The sequence below is a fragment of the Nematolebias whitei genome, chromosome 22 (assembly GCF_014905685.2).
Source record: "Nematolebias whitei isolate Nwh7 chromosome 22, NemWhi1, whole genome shotgun sequence".
In the NCBI taxonomy this organism is placed as follows: Eukaryota; Metazoa; Chordata; class Actinopteri; order Cyprinodontiformes; family Rivulidae; genus Nematolebias; species Nematolebias whitei.
Window position 1 is genome coordinate 22,063,636 of NC_056519.1, and position 17,421 is coordinate 22,081,056.

A 17,421-nucleotide genomic window follows, 5' to 3' on the forward strand; every position below is an offset into this window, starting at 1 on the left:
ATGTATGTATGTATGTATGTATGTATGTATGTATGTATGTATGTATGTATGTATGTATGTATGTATGTATATACTTTATTTATTTGTTAATTGTTAGGCTTCTTGATCTGGGGCCCGAGTTCAGATTTTGTACCATAAACATGAAAATGTGAGCTGGTATGATAATAAAAATTCCTTGAATCCTTGTGCGTAAGACCCCTAAAATCTTGATATTGAAGGATTGTATGTAGCCTAATCTTAAAGGTAAAACAGAGGGCACTCTTAGGGGAGTGGTGGCGCAGAGGTTAGAAGATGGGCTTGTGATTGAAAAGTCGCAGGTTCACCTCCCGGTACCGTCAACATCAAAATGTGGGTGGGGTAGGTGAAACACCCACACCTGCCTCCACCCTCATTCACCCCACTCTGGGCCCCTGAGCAAGGCCCTTAACCCCCACCATCTGCTTCCTAAACAGGTCTCTCTTGAAAATGAGTTTTCGTGGCTCAATGAGACTACCTGGATAAATAAAGGCTAAATGAAAAAAAAAAAAGAGTCTGTGTCCCACATCCAAACTGAGAAGAAAACCCTAATAGTTTAAGACTCTAGTTATTTTCCTTTTCCTTTTATGGTCAGAGTTGTTGCCTCACAGCAGGAGGTTGCAGGATCAGCTCTCAGCTCTGGGCCTTTCTGTGTGGAGTTAGCATGTTTGCCCTGTGGTTTCTCTAGTTTTATCCTACTGACCAAAAATGTGTTAGATTCTTCGTTAGCTGTAAATTGTCCCTAAGGTTGTTTGTCACTGTCAACTGGAGATATGTCCAAGGTGCACTCCATTCACCCAGTCATGGCTGGAGAAAGGCCTGAATGGATAGAAAAAGAATGAAAGCATGGAACAATCACAAGTGAGCGTTATTTAACTCATCCGGCAGTATGAATTACCAAAAGAGGCAAAGGAGCTCAGATAGGTAGAACCTTTTTGGTGAGGAAGACTTTTCATCCTTCCACCTAATATTTACCACAACTTGACTATTCACCAGTCTCTAACACTTCCTCAACCCAATAATGCGGAAAGTAAATTGAATCATGTGAAATAAAAAGTGAGTGTTGTTATATCTTTCAGGTCTCCGTTTACAGTAAAGAGTATAAACTGTAAATGGTACTGGAAGCTCCTCAGTACCCTCTCATCTGCAGCAGCATCAGTGAACCACAGGGTTTCCGTATCTCTGTAAATGTCTGCAATAAAATAAATATACTGTGCAGCCTATTTAAAGCTCTTACTTAACTTTTATAGGACTCACATGTTTAGGTGTTGAGTCTGACCCTTTGGTATAACGATACTGAACTGCGTAAACCAAAAGCACGTTTTCTGCAGGCAGTTCTGATATCGCTAACACTGGCTATCTCTGTTTTCCACAGCAAAACACACTTACCGTTATAAATGGAAATGTGATGGTGTTATTGGGTTCTTCACCTTAAAGCAAATTTTAAAAAAAGGAAACAAGTCAGCCCACTTTTACAAATTGTCTTACCGATGCTTGACTTATAATAATAATGTCATCACAATGTCAGCACTGTATGTTTCCATACAATGGCGAAATTAGTCTCTGCATTTAACCCATCCACCACCAGGTGGTGCAGTGGGCAGCTATTGAAAGCGCCCGGGGGACATTTTGGGGATTAGACGTGCTGCCCAGAGACGCCATGTGATGTGCAGTGACTGGGGATCGAACCTGGGACTCTCGGGTCCCAAGCCGGCTGCCCTGCCTCTACACCATTTGCACCCTATGATAAATAATAAGTGCCCGTTGAGGAGGAGCAATGGTGAAGATATTAGTCTGTTCATATACTTTGTATTCTGTGATAAATCTGCATTTGTTTGAGCATTTCCGCCTCTCAACCAGTTCTGTGAACTCTGTTTCCAACCTTAGCCAAAAATGTTTCATTTAAAACTACAGCTATGCTGTAACAATACTACAATCCGTTTATTTTTAAACAAGTTATATGATAAAAGTTTAAAGCCAAGGTACCACAGCCTTATTTGCCATAGATAGGTTTTTAATACACTATTCAGCTCCCTAAAATTATTTTTTGTGGCTTATCCATGATCATTCTTTAACATTTAACATATAACTACCATAAACATTAAAATTCCCTTCAAGTGAAAATATTGTCCAAACAATAAATTCAAAATTAACCTGGTACAACATGAAATGTAGTTCATGTGCATTTACTGTCCTGTTGTCTATTTTTATCAGCTTCCAGTCTGGTTAAATGCCTTTTATGGTATGGAGTCCCTTCAACAGCTTGTTAAAGGCTCTTAAGGCCTACTGATAAATGCTGCTGATGAAATATACTATAATAGAGGTTCTAAACACTCAGATATGCCAATTAAGTTACCTTACTTTGTCCGAGTTTGGATAAACAACGAGTAAACAACGAGTACCTACAAGACCACAGAGAAACAGAGACAACTTTATGGTGAGTGAATTAATAAAGAGGCAAAGAATCCTGATGCACAGGGAGAGTTTGTGAAGGAATGAATGATTGGTTCTGTATGTACTTCAGCTTTACTGCATTTAATAAAGTAAAATGTATTTATATAACATCTTTCACAGATCTAATCTACAAAGTCCTTCACGTATAAAATACAAATGCATTCAAATACCACACGTAGTTATGTTTAAAAGACAAAAAAAAATTGTTTTTTTTTTTAAGATACGTATGTCATTATCATATTCTTTGCGTTTTACAAAGCAGCACCTGTTCAAAAAAAGATAAAAACCCTACATACTAAAACCCACAAAATTTATAAAATAAAATCAAATCCATGTGATTTAGAGTCACAGGTCACAATCAAGTGTTTAGCTCTGAATATATTGTGTTTACGCTGTTGAAACAGCGTCTTTATTATCACTCTTTACAGCCAAATATCCTCAAGGATTAAAATATATTGTGGTACACCTCAAGGGTTGGTGTTTGGTTTCCTATTCTTTGTTTACATTCTTCCTCTTGGCTGGCTTATTCAGAACCATTGTGTGCATTACTATTTTTATGCCGATGACACTTCATTGTAGTAACCTTTTTATTCCTACAGCTTGTATTTTTGACATTAAATCTCCGATGGCCCTGAATGTTTTGGAATCAAAAGATGACAAGTCAGAGGGCATTCTAATGTCTACCTCTAGTCTTGTTGGTTTCTGTCTTGGTGGTCAAATAGTAACACCAAGGCTGCTAAGAATGATCAGGAGTTACGGTTTATTCTGTTTTGTTGCTCAACTTTAACATGTTTTTAGTTTGTTTTTCTACTTTACATTAAGACAAAATATAAAGAAATATGTGATCATTTCTTTCAACAATTGGCTTTGAACAAGGTATTCAGATTTAACTGGGCTCTCTTTGGTGCTTTTAAAACTCTGCAGTCCGACTCATTAAAGGGCTAAAAATCACAAAAACAAATAGACCGATGGCAGATTTATTCTAGGTGAAAATGTTTTAAAATCTATCAAAGAGCCAAACGCAGTGGGAATGTGATGGTAATGAGTTTATCTGATGAAATTTAATATAAATGGAGAATGCTGACAAGGTCATGTTTGAAATCTGAATATAATGCATTACTGTACAATAAGTAGAGCTGGAGCAAACAAATATGTGCACAAGTTTTTATACATCAACATTTAAAACAGATGATTCAAAGAAACGACCCGTTCATTTTATGTTATTCACGATGTTTGTAGATTGAAGCTTTAAGATTTTCAAGACTTCTGGGATCTTTGATTTTGTCCGATTGAAGGTGAAAAAGGTAGTGAACTTAAACAAACCTAAAGAAAAGAAGCAACTTTTTAATGGAAAAAAGGTAACTTAGAAAAGACCCCTGAGGTGCGCCACAAGGCAGCTAAGCATTTGAGGAAATTAACAACTTCAGTGATAAAGACAGTTCTGATGAAGATGAGTAACAATCAAAGCATGTTTGCTCTAAAAATAAAACTTGTTAAAACTGTGTAAAAGAGGCATAAATAACACAATTTAATAATCTGCTCCAATTATAGTGGTGGTCAAATAGGTATCCATGTCATGTTCTTGCAATCCTGAAGCTGTGGGTTCAAGCCCAGGTTGTGTCAGAAAGGGCATCCTGCGTAAAATACAGTAATTGCAAAATTTTTCGTGCGAGTTTGCTCGCTGTGGCAACTCCTGAAGAAGGGAGCAGCCGAAAGAAACCTTATAGTGGTTTTTAATAACACTTGTGACAATTAATGTCAGATAATTTAATAATCCTGGTCTCCAGCTACAAGTACTTGGGTGTACACATGAATGACAACCTCAGCTGGAGCAACAACACCACCAGCCTGATCAAGAAAGCTCATCAGAGACTCTACTTCCTCAGACGGCTGAGGCGAGCTGGTCTGGGAAGCTCAGTCCTCACCTCCTTCTACAGGTGTGCAGTGGAGAGCATCCTGTGCTCCAGCATCAACGTGTGGCATGGAGGCTGCACAGCTGCAGAAAGAAAAGCTTTGCAGAGAGTGGTGAAGGCTGCACAGAAATTCTGTTGGAATCAGTCTCCCCACCATCACAGACATCTACACCTCCAGATGCAGGAAGAGGGCCACCTGCATCATGAAGGACCCCACCCACCCAGCACACACACTTTTTGCCCCGCTCCCCTCAGGAAGGAGGTTGAGGAGCATTGAGTGTGGAACCACTAGACTGAGGAACAGCTTCTACCCTGAGGCTGTTGGACTCGTGAATCTCTAACTAGAATAGTCACTGTGAAAGACCATATCATGTTGCTGCTGATCTGTTTCATGTTGCTGCTGATCTGTTTCAATGTTGATGTGTTCATGCGTGCACATCTGCTCACAGACTCATGTTCACGTTTGTGCTGATGTTCAATGTTTTATGTTATGAGTGCTTAGTGTATATTTAGTTGATGTTTTTCTTAGTTCATATCTTAGATGTTATTACTGTTTTTCTTATACATTTTATTGTTGGATGTAACTGGGACCCTGTGTACATAATTTCGCTCCACCACATGTACCACATGAGGTGCGAATGACAATAAAGAAACTCTGACTCTGACTGACTCTGATCAGCTCATTAAGTAAATAAGCCACACAGGAAAGGAGAAGATTTTTATCACCCAGGTGTTTTAATCTAGCAAGATGGAACAGCGTTTGAAACCGGCATACAGGATGCTGCATCCTGTCCGGATCACTAAAGTCTGCCCATAGGCAGTGTAAGGAAGTGTATTTTTATAATGGACAGAGGTGATGTCAAGACAACTGCTTTCCAGCTTAGGGGCCATGAAGTTTATCAGGTGAGCCTGCTCCTGCAGGCTCCACTTCATGAAGACAATACAATTCTGACGCACACACATGATTTATATAATATTTGACATTAGTAAGTGAAAAACATCCATGACCTTTACATCTCTATCAGTTTTTAATACCACTTGTGAGAATTAAACGGGTCTTACATCCACAGCGTCCACCCATTTTTAATAAACTAACATTTGATTCTTAAGTGGGGTGGCACAGTGGCGCAGTTCGTAGAGCTGCCACCTCTCAGCAAGAAGGTCGCCGGATTGAATCTGGGCCGGGTGGGGTGGGGGGTGGGGGGCAATCTGGGTGGAGCTTGCATGTTCTCTTTGTGCGTGCGTGAGTTTTCTCTGGGTGCTCTGGTTTCCTCCCACAGACCAAAAACATGCATGTTAGGCTGATTGGTAACTCTAAATTATCTCTAGGTGAGAGAGAGAGAGAGAGAGAGAGAGAGAGAGAGAGAGAGAGAGAGAGAATGGTTGTTTGTCTCGTTTGTCTCCGTGTTCCTGTGATGGACTGCAGACCTGCAGACCTGTACAGGGTGTCCCCCACCTCTCGCACAGTGACTGCTGGATATTGGCACTAGTGACCCCCTGTAATTCGAAAAGGAAAAAAGCAACTAAAAATAATGGATGGAAGGATGGATGGATTCTCAAAGGCCATGAAGGTTGTTTTGGGGTGTTGGCCTTCCACTAACTTTAACATTTTCTACAAGTTTTTTGATGACTCCAGAGTCTAGAGAATGGAATGGTTTGAGTTTTGCTTCCTGGTTTTAAATGACGCCACTTGGATGAGGTTTAAATGTCAGTGATTGTTAAATTCAGGTTTAAACTTTGGTTCAGTGAGATTCCTGGATTTCCAACTAAAGGTATCACTAAACTTTTGAATGTTTCCCTTTGTGGCAAAAAAAAGGACAAAAAATTAGAGTGCTTAAAAAACAACTGCCAAACAATCAATAGAAATTTAAGCTAAACCATATTACCGTATTTTCTGCCCTATAAGTCACAGCTTTTTTGCATAAGTTACATGCCCTGCAACTTATAGACAGAAGTTCCATAATTATGGATTTTTTTTCTCATATTTATAAACCAATTTTTGGCTGAGATATGACCGATTTCATTCATTCTGACTGAAAAAAGAGCAGTATCACTGTCAGCCACTAGATGGCAGCAGAGTAGTAGTAGCAGTAAGGCATACCGTTATATCATGTAATAAGTAAACGTGGCTATAATGACAAATTCAAAAAAGTTCAAGACAAAAACAACTGGACTTTATTTATTATACTTTATACTTTTTTGTTTTTTTACTTTTTTGAATTTACCATGTCCTGTATAATTGAGAATCTTCACCAGATATTAATGATACAGTCGGCCTGCCGTAGTATCCACACCTTCATTCTGCTTGCTGCTTGGACAGACCGTTAAACCAGCTGCCCCACCCCGGCAAAATTTTGCTGATTTGACCATTGAAGTGAATTTATTAAGCAAACATTAGACTGAGACACACCTTTGCTATCATTTCAAGCAAACAAATAATTGTTTAGGTGCTTTTCTTGTTAAATTTTGAAGAAACGAGCAGCGTTCCTCCTCCTTTTTTCCCTCCCCCTGCCCGGTCCCGGGGCACCGAGGCAGCTAAACTATTTTTGAAATTCACCTGATTTGTCCATTAAAGTGCATTTATTAAGCAAACGTTAGACTGAGACAAACATTTACAATAATTTCAAGCAAACAAATAATTGTTTTTAAGTGTTAACCTTGTTAAATTCTTGTTAAAGTCCTGCTGTGCACGCTCCCATGGCCACCATTTGGCAGACCATCGATTTTTGACACAACACCGGTCCGCATTTCCGGGTTCTAAGCGGTGACGCGTAACAAACGCGACGCGTCAGCAGTGATGCATAATAGTTGTGACTTGTACGGCGAAGCGACATGTTTATGGAATTTTCCACTTTATTAGACAAATATGGACTGATGCGACTTATAAGGCGGAGAGACGTGTATGGCGGAAAATATGGTAATCATTCTTTATTGCATTAAAATGTCCACTGGGAGGAGCAGTGCCCTTTTATCCCACCTGAAGATGCAATGAGAAAAGAAGAGTAATGCCTGTTCATGAGGGTGTTTAACTTGCTACTAAAGTGAAATCAGAGAGTAAAACACTGGGATGGAACAGCAGTATGTGTTACTTCTAATAACTCTGGGATTTCACAGTGAGGCAAAGCTCTCTTAAGTAGATGCACACACAGGCAGAGCTGGGATTTAAAGCTGTAATCTCCTATTCTAAAAGGAGCTCAGCACTTGTCAGTCTTCAGAAGAGAACATATCAGTAACACCTTCAGAGTATTTATTTCATGAACGATTTCATTGAATTAAATAGATGGACACAGCAAATAAGTCAACAAAAAATTAATTAAAAACCAGAGTGTAAATTCAAATATTACAATCATTCAAATGCAGTCGTGACTTAGTCTCTGAATTAACACGTACAAGCTGATGAGTACCACCCAGAAACGTGTGTCCACCTGTGTATGGTTACATGTTCTTCTTTCTAATTGGGTCTAATTTGTCTCCTCTTACAGATGCAGCCCAAAGTGGAAACATTATTAACAGGATTGGCACAAATACTTACAGATCCAAATTAGTTGGGAATCACAGCAAAGGTGAATGTATTTGTAAAGTCTGAGTCACTGCTTAAAGAATATACCACTGTCAGTAAGAGCGATTCTTGAAATAACTAAGGTATACATTATAATCTGCACATGAACTTTATACACCTAATTATAAAGAATTTCAGGCTATTCCTAACTGCCTTGCAAAAATATGCTGTTTTTTTAATTATGGTGAGTGAATGGCATGCTTTTTGTCTTGACCTACATGTTAGAGTCTTAACGCTTGTTTGACAAACAAGAGAAGACAATGGATTAAACTAAGAAAGAGGATTCTTCCAGCATTTGGCAGCATGTCTTGACATACGGTGGTGTAAAGAGGACATGCTCCTCTCAATCCTCCATTGACACCTAAGTGTGTGCAAGCACGCGTACTTGCGCATGTGTGTACTTTAGTTTCGTTAAAGCTTTAGGACATTTTCTGGTATAGTATTTTCCTGGTGGTATATTTTTTGATGTCTCATACATATCTCAAACTATTATTAATTTGATTTTAGCACTAAAGCAGTATTTTGCTGTCTTAAACCTCCAATGATAAAAAAAAAAACCTAAGACTACAAACTGAACGCCCAGGTTCATAAACCACACCAATAAAAAATAATTATAATTTTAAAACTTGTACAAATCTGCTCTTTTCATTTCAAACGTGTACTTTAGTAAATGTGAGGGCAGCTGCCATGATGGATTACAAAGCGGGCCATGGTGGATATGATGTTGGTGGAGGTAGGCAACCAAACAATATGTACAGCTAATAATACAGTTTTGCAAACAATGCATGCAAAATAATATCTTAATTTTTAAAAGCTGGCAGTGCAAATTGTCTGACTGACTTGCTCATCACTTGGTCACAAACACTACAACAAAAATTTCTTATCATTTCTTGTGCCAACTAGTCTCCAAGAATAGCAACCTCATGAGAAATGGTCTTACTGTAAGAGTAATGAATTAAAATCAGTTCATTTTTCTCAATAAAGATATAAATGAAAAGCTTGAATTGTTATTTGTGTGTATTGTGTTGTTTAGCTGAATATGTTGGGCTCAAAGCAGGGTACCCATTGCACTTGTTTGATCCAGTCGCTTCATAGAGCCAAAACAACTGATCCCACAAGAATTTGGGAGGAAAAATAAATTGTATATACTTTGGGTTGATAATTACAATACAATTATGGTTTGATAAAAGTCAGGCTCTAATATTCAGTTGTGCTGGTTAGGATAAGCAAAGCCAGGACCTCAAAATGTCATAAAAACTGGATTAATGGATAAAGCCATTCCAGTTTGTTTATGCCGAGAGACGCATGAGACTGCAATCTTTAGAAAGAAAGCTGCTGGAAGTTTTTAAATGGTTCTGCAGTCTAGTGAAACCTTCCTAATTACAGCTCAGATTCCAGTGCATTTGTGAGGCTCTCACAGGAGCTGGAGATTATGTGGACAATCTGATGCTGATTACGGAATCAACTGAGACCATGAAAAGAAGAAACTGGCTCTCTAGAAGCGCTACAAGATGAAGGACATGGGTGAGCTGTCCTACATCCTGGAAATTTATATTGTTCAAGACAAAATAAAACAATTATAACTTTCTTCATCAAACACAGTACTGTATATTGAAACCAATCTTTGGAAGTATAGGTTGGATAATGCAAGTTCTATCCTGTGCCAGTGAGCCTGTGAATCTAAATACCTGCCATGGTAAGGTACACTGGTAAATGGAAATGTTTCTACATCCACTTATAAGTTTTACTATAGGCTATTACTGTTCCAGTACCAGTTCTACTTTCTACTATACCATGGAAGAAAGTTTGCTCTTTGAATTAATGACAACAAGACCAGACATAGCACAAGCAGTGAGTGTCATGTTCCATTGAACCAAAGTTCAATGCAAATCCAAATTATGTACATTTGATTGCTGTGAGGAGAATTATCCAATACTTGAAGGGTATGAAAGTATGAATGTTCAGGGTCTGAAACCTCGGTTGGTTTCTCTGATGCTGACTGGACTGGTGGTCATGATGACTGCCATTCATCAACCGGCAACATATTTCTACCGATCTGGCTATGCAAGAAACAAACAACAGTTGCACTTTCAACAGCAGAAGCTGAGTATGTTGATCTCAGTCAAGCAGCTCATGAGGGTACCTAGATGAAAAGATTACTGAGAGTTCTTTATGTGGATACAACGCCTATGGTGATCCTGAGAAGACAATCAAAGAGCCATCACCACAGGAAAGAACCCAGTGGATCGTTCAAGGACCATACACAGACATTCACAATCATCCCATCTTTGAATGTGTGCAGAATGGTGAATGGTGTTAAGTTATTATTGTTACTTTATTTTACCAGGAAGAAATCCATTGAGATCATCAATTTCTTTTACAAGGATATTCTGGATTTACAAGGATGTCCTGGAACACTGTCCAACAGATGAAACTATGGCTGGGGGCAAGGGCTATCTGGACATTGTTCAGGGACTACTTCCCCTCAAGATGAAATCAGAATCAATCAGAATCAGAATTAACCTTTATTGTCATTGCACAGAAGCACAACGAAATTAAATTTCAGTACAGCCATCCAAATAAAACAATGTGGGTAGACGGGAATGCTTGAGGCTGCAGCCTTGTGTGAAGCACTGCCCTTTTTGTTTAGATAAGGAAAAGAGCATAAAGCTGAGGAAAGGGGAGGTATAAAAAAATCATATCTTTGACGGGACACAGTGTGAGGTTGCAAAATAAACCTCAGCACAAGAAAAAACCAACATACTGGTGACATAAAGACATATGCATGTGGAATGGGTGAGGGTGGGGGTCCCAGCACAGATCGCCCAAGTGAGCGACGCAGCCACTGGCACTTTCACATCTACCTAGGTTGCTGTACCGGGAGGGCAAAATGAGGGAGGCCAGAGAAGGTGGTGAATTTGAGAGGAAGTACTCCCTGAACAATGTCCAGATAGCCCCCACCCCCAGCCATAGTCCTGATAAGTGATGGTGCTGTTTTTTTCAGCCAGCTTGGTAGAGCTCTGACACAGGTCCATGTCCTTGGGGAAGGGAGCGGGTAGGGGAGGGCAAAGCAGAGCGTCTTGTTCGTATAACATCCAGGAGAATTTGAGATAGTCAGCCTTTCAAGGTCAATGCCGGGGAGCCAGATTCAGATAGCAACATTTGTTTTGGGTCAGGCCAAGCTCTGTTAATTTCCATCTGCCTTTTACAGTCTCGCTAGTACATCTCAATGGCAACTCCTCCAAGATCAATTCCTTCCCACCAGTGAGATTCAGGAGCCAAACGTAGCTTATGATTTTCAGCAAGAATCACGTCCAGCTAACAGCTCAGCTCACACAGCATTTGAGTTCGGGTATGACAGCACGGCACATTCCTTCACACATGCCAGGCAGTCTTACAATGGCCAGAAGAGCTGCCGATGTTTTCTGAATTTGTCGATATGCCAGGTAACCACCAACTCCAAAATGTAGAAGGCAGTGGTTGAGTGGTTAGAGCAGTCGTCCTCCAATGCGAGAGTTGGGGGTTCGAATCAACAAGCAGTCTCATGTCGAAGTGTCCCTGGGCAAGACACTGAACCCCTCATAGCCTCTGATGTGTGTCCCATCAGTGTATGAATGTGATCTAAAGCACTGATTAGTCTCTTTAGAATGATTTGTTCAATTAGCTTTGCAGAGATCTAGTAGAGTGCTGTATGAATGGGCTAATGAGGCACAGATTGTAGTGTAAAGCACTTTGAGTATCTTGAAATAAGATAGAAAGGTGCTATATAAGTACAGTCCATTAAAATGAAGGCAGAAATGTTGGTAACATCAATTGGAAGGCAAAAGTTTGAGTATCTTAGGAGAGAGACTGAACTTCATCTGATGTATTTCAAATATATAATGCTGGGCTACATGTTTTGTTATAACGCAAGTGTAGCATAGCATTGAACGTAGCAACAATGATAAATGAAAAAACGTGAGGACTAAGAAAGTAATCCTGCATTTCTTGGGGTTATATTCTATTGTTTTGACACTTTACTGTGAAAGGCCTTAATGCCTTTGTATGAATGTTGAGGAGTGTTGAAATATGATGCAGTAATTTGTACAAATGTTGTAAACTGAGAATCTGCTATACTGCCATCTAGCAAATTGGTTGAGTATTACAGTTCATGGGTTCTGATTTAAACTTTGAAAGTTTGTCACATCATGAGTTTGAGGCTTATTTTTTACACTACAGGCACAAATTCAACAGCTAGGACATGAAAGCTTCAGAAATTTATGAATATGGACTCAGAAACAACAAAGAAGCCATACATTAATCACCAACAATGTCTCATAAAGCTCAACACCCACAAAGGTTCAAGGATTTATGTGGCACATGTAAATGTCACCAAACATAAATCATACTCAGCTCCCACAACAAAAACTCCTTCCAAGAATAAAACTGCTTTACAGAGTTGGAACTAACCCAGAGAAAAGCCTTTGTTTGACAATGGCTTGTTGCAAAACTGCTTTGAAGTATCGGATTATTTTAAATTTGTGCATTTGAAGATGCACGTTTTTTGTTAAGATCAGATGAAAGAAACGACAAAGCAAAACACACACACACAAAAATCATACAGCAGACATCATGCTCAATAATCCAGGTAAAAATGTCAACAAAGTAAAATCAGGCCCTCTGGATGGTTTCTTTTTGTCAAAACTTTTAGTTTTTCATCCAAAAGACTTCATCAGTACGAGGAGTCACAATAAACTCAGTCTTCTAAATAGAAATGTCCAGAAGACCTGACTTACCTTTGTTGGATTTTATCAGGTCAATTTATACTTGCAGACAAAAACCCAATGGTATTACAGCAGACAAGTTTCACTTCCTCATGAGTTTTGACATTGAAGGTAATGGCATTTATTCTGTTAAAATTACCTTTAAAGCTCTTTAAGAACAACAGTTTATTGAGTTATACAGTGAAAAACTTGTAAAGTGTTTTCTCACTGTCAGCAAATCAAACAGTCTGCGTTGGTAGTGACTGACATCGGGAGGCAAAAGATAAACTGACAAACTGCCAAAGACTTGATTTATAGCTGTGGAAGGAAAGAAAAGGCTTACGGGATTTTAAAGCTAAACATTAATATTATTATTGTCACTGGCACATGGAGACGTTTAATTTGCTGTGAAAAGGTCAGTGTTAGGGCATATTGGTGCACAGAAACAAGTAGAGAAAAATAGAAAAAAGAGGAAATGAGATGTTTCTGTTGGCTGAGATGACTGGCAGGTGAAACTTCCTGAGTTGTGAAGTAGCTGACCTGCAATGTGAACATGTGGCATTAAATGCAGCACAGACCACCCACCGGGCCTCAGTATATTTGTGTGTGGGGGTGTGTGCGTGTGTGCAAGAGGTGAGAAGTAGAGGTCAAAAAGTATCTCTTTGTTACCAAAGTACATTGACTCTATAATTAATGGCTTTTCCTCCATAATGTCTTCCATCAATTCTGTTTTTGTGTTAAAATCTAAAAACATAAAACCTCAAAAAGACAACATATTTAGTCCCTATCTATGCTACCTACTTTAGAAATTTTTGAAACAAGTATTATCTCTATATTTAGTTTAAAACTTCAACCACTCAATCTAGGGTCCAAGATGGGGTAGAGGTAGGGCAGCCAACTTGGGACCAGAAAGTTGTAGGTTCAAGGCTCAGCCATACTCACATGCTGTGGTGTCTCTGAGAAAGACCCCCAATTGCTCCCCAGGCACCAACATAGCTGCCCACTGCTCCACCTGGGTGTATCCCAGGTGTGATGTTTTTTCCCATTCATTCAACTTTTATTTAGACAGATAAATCACAATGAGCCTCAGAGATTCATTTACAAGTGAGATCTGTTTAGACAGACAAAAAAAGTAGTGAAACTGAACACGTAGGAAATAGGAGGCAAAAAAAAATCCTATCAAACTTTTTCTTCTTGGTTGAGAAGAAATACCCTGATAATGAAAAAGCACCTGCTCAGACAAGCACATGGTGACGTAGAACATTCCGCAGAGGTGGGGGGACGACGAGAGCGGTGAGAGTATTCAAGGATGCTCCCGAGGCACTGTAAAGGCTCCAGTATACTCCCGTATCCTGTCAGCCACGCGGAAACTGTGGGCACTGTCCGCCGATGGCTCAGACTTCATACTCGAGCGTCCACCCTGAGCGGCTACAGACCAGCTCCACAGGCAAGGGGCGTTTACCTTAGGGAGAAATTGAGGTCACCGATTGGTCATTTGCTGACACGCCTACAGGTAAAAAAAAACAAACAAAAAAAACGAGAGCTGCCAGCTCCAGCTGCAGCAATTTTCTGTGTTTATATGTTGTTAATGAAAAGTTCTAAAAAAAAAAAAAAAAAAGAAAAACAGGGAGCACTGGCCCTGCAGCCCACACATCAGACCAGTCCACCAGGAAATCTCCAGACACTCCTGCAGCCACGCTGGACCTGATTTTAATGCGCTCGTGACAAATTCCTTCATTTCTCACCATTTCGGTCATGGCATCAATGGAGGAGGAAGAGATCACTTGCCTTTTGGCAAAAAAACAAAATAAAAGGCCAGATCAGGGATGAAGAAGAGGAATTTAATACATTGGTGTCACATACAAAACAGTCAGTCGCCGGGCAGTTTATTGTGCGACACCGAGTACACGTATGAGGTCATACAAATTGAGCTTTTCACGGACATGCCCTGCGGGTGTCTGCTTCGACTCTAATTTGGTACGTGCAGACCTCCGTGGACTGACGTACGCAGGAATATACTGGAGGCTTTAGAGTTCTGATAAGGATGGAATAATCAGCCAGTTCCCACCGATGAGATCCGTAAACATTCTTCAGGGATGTCGGGGAATGGCCAAGGACAACCCAGTGAGAATCCAAGAGTCCTGAATTGTTGACCAAAACATTTGGCCGTTTGGAATCGCCACTGAGATGAACCAGCAGAACTATGAAGGCAGACATGGAAATTCAAGCAGAGGCTGCCTGACCCAAAATAACTATCTGAATTTCGCTTCCCCACTCGGCCTTGAATTGGCCAACTATCTCAACTTCTCCTGGTTGTTTTTGTGAATGAGAAGCTCTGCTCCTCCCTCCTCTCCTATCGCTCCCCTCCCTAGGACATCTGTGGATCTATGTCAAAGTTAAGCCAGCTGATAGACACTGTGCCATCTTTATCAGGACTATGGAACGTTCTGGCAGTGTCCTCAGAGAACTCACTGCCCTCGGCGGCCTCCTCATGCATAAATGTATTATAATGTCATCAGTATGTTGCTGAGGTCTTTTTTTTTTCAACTTTCACACCGTGTCCCGGCTAGTACATAGTGCGAGATTTGATTTTTTTTTAACACCTCCACTCCCCTTCGTGTTTTTTTTCCTTATCTGAAAAAAGGCTGTGCCTCTTGAGGCCAGCAGCCTTAGTCACCTCCGTCTAACCATGTTTGCTTGTTTATGTTTCTCTCGGACGGGCTATACTCTGCGCTTTGGTGTAATGACAATAAAGCTTATCTGATTCTGAAAAGTTCCTGAAATGTTGAACACAGTGGCTGAAGAAATCACAGACTTGCACAAAAACCAGCAGTTTCTGAACATATTTTATAATGAGCCTTTTTTAGGTTCAAAGGATAAAATTCTGCAATAAAAGGACGCTGGAAATCATGCAAATCTTACAAGTGCCTGCTTATGACTTATCTTGACTTGTGAAATCAAATTCCAATTCTGTTTACATTCCTGAGCCTGAAGATAGCTAACATACTGTATTATTATTATTATTATTATTATTATTGTCTTCTACTTCTGTTGATTTTTATGACAAAACTAGTTGTCCTACTAAATCTGTTATAATTTCTTACTGTAAAGCTCGTTCATGCTCATGTGCGTAAAACAGAAAAAAGCTGTTTAAGAGCACAAATCAAAAAAATTAAATTTTGTGGTTCTTAAATACACACGACCAGGATATTAGGTCAACTGACAGATTACATTAAATTAAACAATATGTAAATATGTGACTGGTACAAAATACTTTTAACGCTGTATTTCAGTCGGCTAACAAAATAAAAGGTATTTTCACTATAAATATTAGGTCATGCATGCATGTTTTGTTAAATATAATTAAAAACACTAAGTTTGCAAAATTCAATAAAGAAATATAAAAAAGTCAGTGTGCACCATCAGGGCTGAGGTCAGGTTAATTCATCAGAGGGAACTTCTGTAGTAGCTGCTACTTTATTGCACTCTGGGAATTCACTGTTTTCATAAAACCTCTAAAAGCCGGAGCACCGATTTATCTAGTGTCAGATTCTCTTAAAGAATTGCCCGACATTACAGTAAAATGTTGCTACAGGGGTCCTTTCTCCTTTGCCTTAAGTGTGCAGTGATGTTTTTAAATCTCAGAGGAATCAGAGCTTTATCGTGTTTGTTGTTCTAAAGGGTTTACTGCTGAGAACATGTCAAGCTACTAAATTCTCAAGGTGACTCTGCAGCGTGTCAGATCCAACATGACCGATCTGTTTCCCACAGGGCATCCCATCGCCACACAGGACAGCGAGAGAAACATGAGCACTCAGCTTCTGAGAGACACAACCTTGTTCCCACCAGTCTGACATAATGTTATTTCAGTCACTATTAAACCAGAGCCGTAACCCCGGAGCTTTAAATAGTTCATGGCACTCAGAGTTCGGTGCCCCCCCAATTTTGGTCATAAAACATTTCGTTATCTTTATGAAGAATAAAAAGGACAACATGGGACTCTTGTTGAGACGGCTCGCTGCAAAAATGATTAATTCTATTTTGGTTCACACATGGATGTAATTTCAGTTTATTAGGCAGATAAACTTCAAGTTCTTTTGTTTCTTTACGACAGGATGGAGGAGCGTACTCTGAAAGGTTTTACCTCATCAGCAGCTAGATGCTTTTTATAAAACGCTCCTTTAACCCTGACATGACTCAATCAGGACAATAAAATAAACTTTGAACACAGACCACTTCACGTCTCCTCAAAATAAATCCTTGTGTCTCGGAGTATATCAGTAATGTGGGAGTTCTGGGTTTGCCAGTCACTCACTTTTTCCACAAATGCAGTCAGTTCCAATCAGACACCCCTCCACACTTGCTCCTGATTTGATGACTGGGGTCCTCTCCCAGAAATTTTTGAATAAATTAGATGCCATTTCCTGCATTATGGCATATTTTGACAGGTTGTTAAACATCTATGTTTATCTATATAAGTAACCACTTGATTCAATAACTATTTAGGGAGCTCGCCACAACAAGAAGTAGCGCTAAGCTAGCAGTGTGTAATACAGACGTGCTAGCTAAAATACTAGCATAGTGCTATACTTTATTACACATGAGGTTGGCTGCTTTATCCATCTTTTACATTTGTTCAGACTCAGTTTAGGTTTTGGAAATTGAATAAACTGTATTCCACCCTCTAAGGCAGGGATATTCAACTGAACTGCTTCGGGGGCCACAGTTACTGAAAGCT